Here is a 12,417-nt window from a genome sequence, read left to right as displayed (position 1 = left end):
CCCCCTCCCCCTCCCCTCCCTGATTTGGGGCCCTGAAATGCATTAAGAGTAGAGAATGCTAGCTGGGGACAGAATGAGCACACGTCCATCCCTCTGTTCTCAACTATGGATGTGATGTGACTGACTGCTTCAAGACCCTGCTGCCTTGACTTCCCCCGCAATGATGGACTTTAGTAACATGGAACGTCAATGAAAATGAAACCAGGACACTGACTATTTAGGGGAGGAGAGATTTTGATGTTTATCAAAACCACACATTTTTAAATGAAAGGATTCCCCGAAGTTTAAGTACCTAGAGATGAGGGCAGCCTCCAAGTGACGCTGCCCACACTGCATTCTGGTCCCTCATTCAGGACTATGTTCTCCACTAAGCAGTCAGCCCGTAATGATGTGGATCTTGCTGTTTTCTTGCACACGTTCGGTGTAGTAACGTTTACATCACCGTGACCAAATATCTGACAGAAATACTTACTCGGTGTAGTAACGTTTACATCACCGTGACCAAATATCTGACAGAAATACTTAAGGGAAGAAGAGTTTGTTGCAGACCGTGGCCTTAGATGTGGGAATGATAAATCTATCATGGTGGTCGGGAAGAAGATTAAGAGGGATAGAAAGGAATAAGGTCAAGATATCCCCATGGATCTACCCTGCAGTGACTTATATCCTTTAGCAAGACCCAAACTCCTAAACTTTCCAGAACTTCCCAAAATAGGACCAGGAATGACACCCCGGCTTTCAGGCTCAAGGGTCATTTTATAGACAAGCCTGGCAAGCACTGGGTGACCTATGGAAATTACTTTCTTTTTCTTATTAGAGAAATGAGTTGGGGACATCAACATTTGGACTAAGAAATCTTATGAAGATTTTCTTATTTCATGAACTTTAAGCTACTCGAGTTCATGTTTCCACATTCCTTAGATAGAGGTCACACTGTTTTCTATCTAACAGTTAAGATGTAGCTGCCCCTGCCTGCATCACTGCATAGCTACCACCGGGGCCTGACCACATGACTCTCCAAACTGAGACTCTCTTGAGAGTGAAAGAAGAACACCAGGTGACACATGGTGATAAATATAAATAGGGACTGTCCCAAGAAACTTGGACAGACAGAGTCACCCAATTTACATCTTTGTAAGTACTGTGTAAGTTGACTAAATATCTTGTAAGTTGTCAAAAACATATTTTAAAAAGAGTACATTGGGATAAAAAATGTCATTAGAAGTATCATTCCAGGGCTAGAGAGATGACTCAGGGGTTAAGAAAGTATGCTTTCTTCTAGAGCAGCCATGGTCAGTTCCCAGCACCCATATCAGGTGGCTCACAAACTCCACGGATATTTGACACCAGCTTCTGATCTCCATGAGTACCCACATGCACCTGTCATACACACACACCACACACACACATAGACACACACACACACACACACACACACACACACATCAATGCCACATATCTAGAAATATATGAAGAAAGCTCTGGGCATAGTCCAAAAAGAACAGCCTGGATGAATATGTTGGTCAGGTTATGTGCAAGAACAGAAATTTTGTATGTATAGCAAAACCACCTTATTTCATAACATATAATAATCTGGAATGTGAACTGAAGTGTTTCAGGCAACCCTTATGGGCATTGCATGCTATGAAACCATCAGTGTAATGTGTGCATGTCCCATGTTCAGGACTAAGGCTGCAGTGAAGTAGAGCCACACAACCAGGCAAGCACAACCAGAAACACCTCGGGTTCATCGGGCATTTGATTTTGAATTGATTTTTTTTTTTAGTTATCTGTGTTATAGGGCTGTGAAGAAGAAATGGGGGAAGAGGAAAGAAGAGAAGGAAGAGGGTGTATGACAAACCACACACAAGAAAGGACAGCGTTTATACAGCTCTCATGTTAGTAAAATCATTTCGGTATATATGCAAGTAAACTATAAGAGAAAAAAAGATATTTGTGGCTGAATATTAAAGGCTCTGTAGAATTCTCTTGGGCACAAGGTTAGGGAAGAGTGCTTTGGTTTGAGGCTACTATAAACAAAGACAGAGGATGCAAAGAGCTGCAGCTCCCTTGAGCAGCACTGAGCAGGGCTGAAAATTTGTCAGTTGGTAGAGAGCTTGCCAACCATGCACAAAGCCCTGGGTATGATCCCAGCACTGTGGCAACCCAGCACAAATATAATCCCGTCTCTGGGCAGGTAGAAGTAAGACTACCAGACGTTTAAGGTCTCCTCCTTCACCTATATAGCAAGTTCATGGCCAGGCTAGGATACAGTAGACCCCTCGAAAATAAATAAAAAACATTTGAGTAATCAGTTATACCTACTATACCTGTAGAGGCCATCAGCCCTTGGGATTTAAGAACACATGGGAGGGACTCTTTACAGTGTAAATTACCTAGCATGACCACCTAATATTATGACTATGGAATTCTGGAATAGACAAGTGATTCTGGGAAAAAGTGGTCCAAAATCCGTATGAGAAACTGTGATGTTTGGAGGAGATAATAACAGACAGGTAGGAAGGAAGGGTGGATTCAGATCACAGGTAGCCTTGACAGTCAGCTAAGAAGGTTGGTCTTCATTCGGTCAGCAGGAGGAACGCACAACTGTGCTAAGATTATTGTATTCTGGTTGGAATTTTTTTTTTTCAGTTAATCCAGGCTCTTTTAATAGCATGATGTTTTCAGGACTCTGCAGCCTTGCTGGAGTTTACGATAGAGACAGTGAGCAGTCCGCTTAACATGTTCATAAGCATTGCTATGAATTCCTGACAGGGAAAGTCCATAAGATGAGACTGTATGATTGCTAGGCTTGCCCTGCTTGAGGAAGAATACAAGTCACAGAGAAATTGAGACAAGTTTTGTCCTTTTTTGGTTTTCTCCTAAACATCCAGAGACCACAAATGGTACATTCCAGGAGAAAAATGAACATTGACTTAGAGTATACAAATTTACACATCAGAAAATTCCAGAAGCTCTTTTTATCTGCAGCTGTCCATGCAGTGGAACGGATCTAAAGTCTTGTGCTCTCAGAATCTCCTCTTACAAAGTATCTATTGCGGTGGTTCTCAGCCCGTGGGTCACAGCCCCTTTGGGGTCAAATGACCTTTTCACGAGGGTCACATCACAGATAATCCTGCATAGCAGATATTTATTTACATTATGATTCAGAATGGTAGCAAAATTATAGTTATAAAGTAGCAATGAAAATAATTTTATGATTGGGGGTCACCACAACATGAGGAACTCTATTAAAGGGCCATAGCTCTAAGAAGATTGAGAACCACTGCTCTAGTACAAACTGTTGTTCTAGATCCCTTTGACCTCTCTCAGGCCCTTGAGAAGCACCAGGCAATGCCTGTGTGAATCTATGAGACATCACTTGTACAAATCTGGAATGATTAGGGAAGAATTTCAGAAGATGCCTAGTTCTAACCTTGTTTAGAATAGGAAACAAATCAGGCAGTGGTGGCGCACACCTTTAATCCCAGCACTCAAGAGGCAGAGGCACGTGGATTTCTGAGTTCGAGGCCAGTCTGGTCTACAAAGTGAGTTCCAGGACAGTCAGGGCTACACAGAGAAACCCTGTCTCGAAAAATAAAAAATAAAAAGACTTTCAGTGAAGCAGTTTGATCAGAAGTGGTTCTCCGCATACTACTTTGAATATCGTTAGCTTCAGGGCTACTTTGTAGAGACTTTTTAGGCAGCTTACAGATACTTGATGTATGAATCTCTGCAGTGGCACACACATTTGTTTATAAATGTAAAAAGTGATCTACATGTATGGAAATGGTATGAGATTTTATTTCTATTTGCAAATGAAAATAACTTCCCAAAATTTTAACCACGTTTGAGAAGTGTCCAGCTTTTAAAAATCTAAGTAATATAGTCTAAGTAATACAAATACAGTAGCAACTGGGCAGTATGGAATTTTTTTCATATAACACACTACTTTTTAAAGCCAAACCCTAGTTTAAGAGATGGAAAAACACCACTGCTATTCATGAAGCAAATAATAGCCACCTTGTTTCCATAACAAACATTTAAGAGAGTTGTGTCCTAATGGAAACTCGTTACTGAATAAAAATCCTTAGAGAGAGGGAAAAGTACCTTCATATATAATCTGCATTGGGGATGCAAATTGGAGAGAAACATACACCAGAGGATTTGCATTTAATCAAATCTGAGGCAAGTGACTTCAGAAGCATCACTCAGTGTGCAGAAGGCGTCCTTCACCCAGGACCAGGCTGAGCTAACCAAGAGTTCAGGACCCCTCCCTAAGGACATTTCTCAGAGGCCTGGCACTGTGGCACCACCCAGGATGGACAGCGGTGAGTTGATTATTACAATTAAAAACGATCTTCAAAATTCCTAATTCTTAGTTCTGACTATAGTCTTAGTGTCATCCAACATAAAAACGCAATGGCACTAATCAGGCTATGAGAACCAAGCAGGAACCAGTTGTTGGTGATGTTCTTATAACCCTAGTCACAATGTGCTGCTTGTAGATTTGATTTTGCTACACTGGCTTTAAGTGGGTATTTGTTCTGAGCAAGAAACTGACTCAACTAATTCTTATTAAATGATGACCTGAATATTGACTTTCCCAGGACAGTGGGACTTTGTGCTCAATGTAGCACTTTTTTGAAAGCCCTCAATTATAAAGAAAGGACAGAAAAATCCACATGTGTACAGAGCTTGAAACATCTTTTGGCAACTGACTTTAAACTCTTTGGGTTAATGACAATGGCTGTTCTGCTAATATATGATATGGAAGAGCCTTGAGAGTCACTTCATGAGTTCCAAGTACATATAGGTCTCTCCTTGTTTGTGCATCCTGAACTGGTATGTTAGTGTTGGTGTAGAATAGAACCCACCTGATCCAGAACAAATTTGAGATGTCAGTGTCAGCATATTAAGTGTTAATAAATGACAGAAGAATACTTTTTAAATTCATTATAAAGTACTTTGAACAATAACTTGATGCATTTTAAGTGATGTATCTCTTTCAAATCTGATTCTAAAACCTAAGAATTGGGACGGAGCTCTCAGAGCACCTGCCTACTATAACATGGCCTTAGCTGGCAGGAGAGCTCAGTCAGGACTCCCCCTGGAAGAACTAATAGGCAAGAGGCAGAAGATGAGAGAGGTTGTGGGTCACCACTGTGGATGAAATGACTTCTACACAATCCTGTCTAGTAATTTGACGGTTCCTGTTTGAAAAGTCCCATCTTTACTTTAAGTTGATGATGTCATGAGCCATTGACATTGTTTTCTGATTAATAATGCAAACTTTGGGACTTGATGACCTTGGAGACTTTCCACCTCTGGTGGTCTCCTGGCAATAAAGCAATGCCCCTGCTTCCCAGATCAGAAGCAGAGGCACACACAGTAAGCGTCTAATAGAGGTGCAGCAAGCACCGCCGGTGTTTCTGAGAGAGTATCTGCCTTCCCCTCAGTGAGGCAGACAGAGCTAAGGGGCGGGATGAGGAAAAGGTACAAGAGAAGGACAGTTAACCCAGTCAATGACCAAGCACACTAGATCATTGCGCTGTTGTCAGGTTACAGAACTCAGAATGGAACGTCTTTGCTGAAGTTGAAGGGGAGGTCTGGCTTGATGTTTGTCTCACCAGGTCATTTCATTTCCCTACTTCAGGTCACCAGCACCTCCTTAGCCTCTCTAAAAGACTTCAAAAGCAAGAAAATACATCTCAAAATGTCATTAAAGTACTAAAATAAGGATACGTTTCAAATATCATATGTGTACTCGGCATAACTAAAAATGCTTTGGGGGAGGGTCAACGATATTATAAGCATTAAATTAACCTTGGAATATTTGAGTTTGTTTTGATGGAAATGGTGATAAACAAATGAAAACAATGGCCCCATGAAGTCTACTTTGGGTCAAATTCTCCAAAGAATAGGGGACTAGGGGACAGTGTGACAGAAACATATGGGTACAGATATGTAGTCACAGCCCTGCAGTGAGTGGCAACTCCTTTCCCAATTCTAAAGGACAAGTTAATTCCTGCTGCTGAATTTCCTTGTGCTCCCTCTCTCTCTGGAAACACTCATCTTTGTTTTCCCAACAACCCAACAACGGATCTGAATGTAAGTTTGTATCTAGAGCATTTGAATAAAAACTCTCCCGGCTCTCTGTGCTGACGCAGGTGTGGGTTCTTTATATAGACACAGCACATGGTAAGGGGCAAAGTGAGTAGGAGTGGAAACATCAGGAACATTTACGAACCCTGAATATCACTCTGTCCAAAACAAGGAACAGGGACTCTTCCAAAGAAATAAAGCTATCCCAGGTGGGATGTAAAGAATTTACGCTAAGCTCCATGGATTTGCTGAAATTTTAATGCACTCATGTATACTGTTGTCAAAGTCGATGTTCACATTTCCGTGATGAGGCTACAAAGCTCATTTATCTGGCTAATCTCATTTCCTCACCATGCTTGCTCCCAGGACACTCAAAATTGAGGGCTTTGCCTCTATGTCCTGTGATATGACTCTTGCCCATATTCTAAGAATCTCTGCAATTCCAATGGCTTTTCTCAAGTTCATCTTCCCCAACTTCTCTAACGTGCTACATTTATCTCTATATCTATCTCTATCATCTCTACATTTATATCTACCTATACCATCTATATAGAGAGATTAGAGAGCTCTAGATATCTCAAAACTTGAAAGACTACACACACACACACACACACACACACACACACTAATCATTTATTGAACACCTACTAGGCACCAGGCACTTGAAATTGCTGGTTATCCTTTCTTCTCTAGGCTCCCTCTTTCACCTACCCAGTGCTTCCATCCTGATCCAACACTACTGCGCTGTGTGTGCTTCTGGACCTTTCCCACAGTGGTCCTTCTGTGAACCTCTCTTGCTCTGAGCATCAGTGATGAAATGCCCTCTTTCCTCTTATTGCAACTTCATCTATGGAGAGCATTATTTTCATGGCTCCAATTATAATAGTGTTAAAAATACACAGTGCCAACCCAGATCTAAATTCTTGTTTTATCTATAGGACATATTCACCTTTATTTGATTATATCCCACAATCTCAGAGTCAACATATTCAAAATGTTCTTTCCCTATCCCAATCTTCATAGTTTGCTATTTGTTTGTGTGTGTGTTGTGTGTACATATATGCATGCACACGTATGCATGTGTGTATGCATATGCATGTCTCTTCAAAAAGCTCTTAAATCTGTCCCTTGTTATTCCTGATGCTTCATGATGCCTCCCGCCCCTCTGAATCTCACCCTAACCCTGTTCTAGGACCCTGCTCTCAGATTAATCCTTCAAATATTTTTTTTCAAATGTTCCAAAACTATGGCAACGGTCTTAATTCTCTGATATGTATTTCAGTGGCTTCTTTCATCTTTTTTTATCAAGTGTGCAGTGCACAGTGTTTCAGCCAATTTCCAAATGCATAAAAGACAGTTTTCCAATAGCCTTATGTCACCGAGTGACATCAGAGCCACCTTAATCTCTTTAAGTATATTCTATGATGTTTGTATGAGGATGAAATTGCCTAACAACTCATTTACACAGCATGTCATCATCACTAAGCAATGCATGACATTATATATTTTATTTATTTTTAATTTTAATTACATCTAAGCAATGTGCCTGCATGGAGGTGGGGAGTGTTGAGGGGGCATGACACAGTGCTACATTCATATGAAGGTCACAGGACAACTTGTATGAATTATTTCTCTCTACCATAAAGGAGCTGGAGATTGAACTTGGATTGTCAGGGTTGGTGGTAAGAATCTGTATTCACTGAATCTTTATCTCACCAGACCAGTAATATAAATTCTTATAGAGATTATTTGATTATTTCAGCACTTTAATTAGAATTAAAAGTATCAATGAAAAGAATTTTTGAACAGATGTTTATTTACCTAGAAGCCCAGTATGTGCCAGTCACAGGCATCAGGGTGCACTGGTGAGACCTTTACCCTCGTGGGCTTTTCTTCCTGCAAGGAGCAGAAAACACACATTAAGCTTCTAAATAGGAAACTGTGTGGGACCTCTGTAAAATGGTGAATCCTAAAGAGAAGTAAAAGTACAGAAGAAGAATCTGGAATTTCTTAAGAGGATGGTGCAACATTTAAAATACTTTCATCGAGATGGCCTTACACCTGGACTCTGAGGAAGACAGGGTAGTCAGTCAGCCACAGGGCCAAGGACGGAGGAAGACAGGGCAGTCAGTCAGCCACAGGGCCAAGGACGGAGGAAGACAGGGCAGTCAGTCAGCCACAGGGCAGAGGACAGAGGAAGACAGGGCGGTGGGTCACGGGGTAAAGGGTAAAGGACAGAGGAGCTAACTTTCCAGCACAGAGGAAGCAATATCCTCAAGGTGAAAGCACTCTTGGTCCATTTCAGAGCCATGCAGAGGGAGAGTCTTAGGAAATGAGATCAGAGGAGCCAGGGAACAGGGTCACCTGAGAAGCGTGAAATGAGGAAGTGCTATAGGGCTCTGAGCAGGGCAGAGATGCAACTGGATATTTTTAAAGGACCGCCCCCACCCGCACCCCATGTCACGCCACAGCCCTGAGTACTGTGAGGATAGACCAGATCAGGGATGAAAGACGGAAGCAGGAAACCCGTTAGAGCAGGGGTTCTCAACCTTCCTAAAGCTGCAACTCTTGAATACAGTTCCTCATGGTGTGGTGACCCCTGACCATTTATTTTCATTACTACTTCATAACTGTAATTTTGTTACTATCATGGATCATAACATAAATATCTGTAGTTTTAATGGTCTTAAATGACCTCTGTAAAAAGGATACTTCAAACCCCGAAAGGGGTCACAACCCACAGGTTGAGAACCACTGCATTAGCAGGCTACTAGAATAATCGCCATGAGAGAACTGTATTTCCTCCAGAGATAAAGAGTCAAGAGATTCTAGACTGATTCCATGGGCAGCATTCATGTGTATATCTAAACTAGAGTTTGTGGAGTACCAGAGAAAGGAGAGTGGAGGGTGGCTGTAGAGCTTTGTAAGTGAAGGTCTACGAGGATGGTGTTGCCATCTACTAAGATAGGGAAGCTTTCTGGTAAATAGGAGGGAAAGACAGTTTCTATTTGGACTTGGGCAGGTTGTGATATCTGCTGGAGATGCATCCAGAGATGGCTACTGAACTCTAAAGCTCAGGTCAGAGCCCCAGGATCATTCATCTAAGTAAAGATTCATTTAAATGTAATAATTAAGAGACCTTGCTATGCAAGATGGAAATCTTGAGTTTGCATCCCCAGAACCCACATTAAAAAAGCCCGAAATAGCCCTGCATGTATGTTAACTCCAACACTGTAAGGGGCAGAGACAAGAGGATTGTTGTCTCAAAAGAATGAGAGAACAACAGGGTAGAAGACCAGATATGCCCTCTGGATTATGCGCACGCACACACACACACACACACACACACACACACACACACACACACATTCACTATACATACAAAGCAATTAATTAATTAACTAATTAATTAATTACAAAGTAAAACTACACCAATGCTTGACCCTTCCACATAAGCATGGCTCCTTCCTGTCTCTTCACTTTTACCTACGCATGTCTGCTAGGCACAGGTCTTTCTCCTAACCTATGAACATTCCTCTAAGTGCACACTCAGCCTCACACCTTCCTGCAAACCTTTGATTAGACATCCAAAGTGCGCTCTGCTTCTGCTTCCTCTCACATGGAGATGTCTCACTGAGCTCACGAAAATGGGATCCTGCTGTGTGTTTGAAACTTGTTTAATAGCCCCTGTGGCACACAGCTATGTACTTCTGACAAGTCAAGGCCAATAGGTACATACACCTGATTGATAACAAAATTTCAAATTTTTGATCTGGTTATTTTTCTGTCTTGTGAACTCTATTCATCAGTTAATTATCATGTGGTTATTTTTTTTAAAACTATTTACAAAAAGCACATTTGTCATAGGCTTTTGGCATGCACATAAAACAGAAATTGCTAATTCATATACAAATAACCAATCTAAAAGTCTTTTGGAGAAAAGCAATGTCAACGCTGTCTGCAAACACATGGGGATCCAGCCTGGACCCCTCTTCCTTCTCAAGCATGTCTGAGTCTATCCTTCTATGATCCAGCGTGCCTTCTTGTTGTCCAGCATGTCTGCCAAGCTTAGAGCTGCCTCTCCAAGATGTACCATCCCACCACACACAAGAACATCACATAGACCTTCCTGGTTGTATAGTCAAGATTCTGCCACTTCTGAGGAAATCAGAACCACCTAGAGAGCCGGGTCACATCAATAGTGTTTCTGACTTGGTACTCTAGAGTAGGTCTCTCGTGTGGCCCTTAAACCTCTCCACCTGTGAATGCAACCCTGGCTTCGATCATTCATCTTCTAGTCCAGGCCTGTGTGTCAGGGTGTAGTGAGACACACTAAAGTTTTATTCAGACATGAAGAAAAATTAAATTATGTTGTCTGCTGCAAAATGCATACGAATGGAGATCCTTATATTAAAGGAAAGCAAGTTGGGCTCAGAAAGATACGTGCTGTACCCTAGATTTTATGTAGTTACATGAATTCATTCTTATATATGATGTGAAAATAATATCAAGACTGAAGGAAAGGGAGCAGCAAGATAAGGGGTGAGAAGAAGGGGAGGGTGTGAGGGAAAGGAGCCAAAGGCCATAACACATACGTGTCTTTATCATCTTGCTCTCTTGCTTTCTCTTCTCATTCCCTTCCCCACCACCACCACCATGTGCTCATGGCTGGCCTCTTCTCCTCTACTCCTCTACTTCTCTTGTTCTCTCTCTCTCTCTCTCTCTCTCTCTCTCTCTCTCTCTCTCTCTCTCTCTCTCTCCCTTTCTCTGCCTCTACTACCCTCTTAACTCCCCCCCAGTGCCCTTAATAAACTAATCTACACTAAAAAATATCTTTATGAAAACTATCAGAATGTATTATAAATACATGCCAATAATCATACACACACACACACACACACACACACACACACACACACCAGTATCATAGGGTTTTCAATATAATTGTTTCAACCCTTTAGAGTATCCTGACCTGTTCATCCCAGTATGCCAGATGCAGATCATGATTATGTGTCTCATCATGTGACCCTGTCAAACATTCCCTCTAGGGGTTACTTCCTCTTTCCTGGTTTGTCATCAGTATCATGATGGCTCTAAAACTTACATCCCAGAGCAATGGTGGAAACATGGAAATTTTCCTTCAATCTTCCCCTTCAAACCCTCTTACATCTAAATAATTTTCACATCTGCCCCTTGGCGCTCCTACCTGCCCAATGATCTCTTGTCTCAATTACTCTAGAGCTCTCCAAACTGATCTCCCTGTGGTTTTGTGGTTGTCAAATCCACCCTCTATGCCGTTGCCTGAAGAGTCTATCTAAAATGCAAATTGAAGCATACCTACCCTTGCTGAAGAACCTTCAATAGCTCGTTGCTGACAGGATGAAATCCTAGCTCCTTCCGTGCACCAAAAACATCATGGTTGAATGCTATTCATTTTCCCTCTGGTCACTTCCTCTCTCATACCTCATTCAGTTCTCGATCCCAGACCTTTGCCACACCTGGAATGTTCCACTTTGCAATCACTTTCTCCTGACCTCCTTCTTTAAGCCTACGCTCAGATCTCATCCTGCCTTTCCCAGCTCCCACCCTCCTTGTCCCTACAAAGAAATGACACAGCCTGTACTTCTCTAAAAATTCTAGAGACTTCTATTGTTGTACCTGGCACATTTCCGCTATAATTATTTTAAGGTATTTCCCTCTCCTCTAGATAGTAAGCTCTCTTAGCTTCTACGGACACACAGAAAATCTTGGATAAATAACTAATTAATAAAGATAGCCTGAGGCTTTTCCAAAAAATAAACAAATAGATGCAACCTATTCTAGATAAAAGCTCATGTTTTATATTAGAGAGTGATTTAAAAGAAGTATTTTAATTTTCCTTAATAAAACTATGTAGGCCAAATCTTATCAAAATTAGACCAAACAGGGCTATTGAAATAATCTTACTTTGTTGAAACCGTGTTGAGTGTGGTATTACTTGAGTTAGCTGACTCATTCTTCTGATACCACATTTCTTTCCCCACTCTATCTGTATACTGATATTTTTATGAAACTAAGTAGCTTCAGAGTATTTTCGGGTGTATTACTTATTTTTTCCCTCTAAACCCCTGAAGACAGCTAAGAAGAAATTACAATCAATTTACACATGAAGAAAATGGAGCTGAAGAATTTTCATTTTTCCATACCAGTGTCTAATGTGTGACTATGCAACTCCTGATGCTTAACCAGCAACTCCCTCTACCATTGCCTTGCCTGGGCTATGACCAAGTCTCCCTCCCCTCTCCCCTCTCCCCTCTCCCCTCTCCCCTCTCC

Source organism: Mus pahari, chromosome 10, assembly GCF_900095145.1.
Source record: "Mus pahari chromosome 10, PAHARI_EIJ_v1.1, whole genome shotgun sequence".
Taxonomy (NCBI): Eukaryota; Metazoa; Chordata; class Mammalia; order Rodentia; family Muridae; genus Mus; species Mus pahari.
This window is presented reverse-complemented; position numbering follows the sequence as displayed.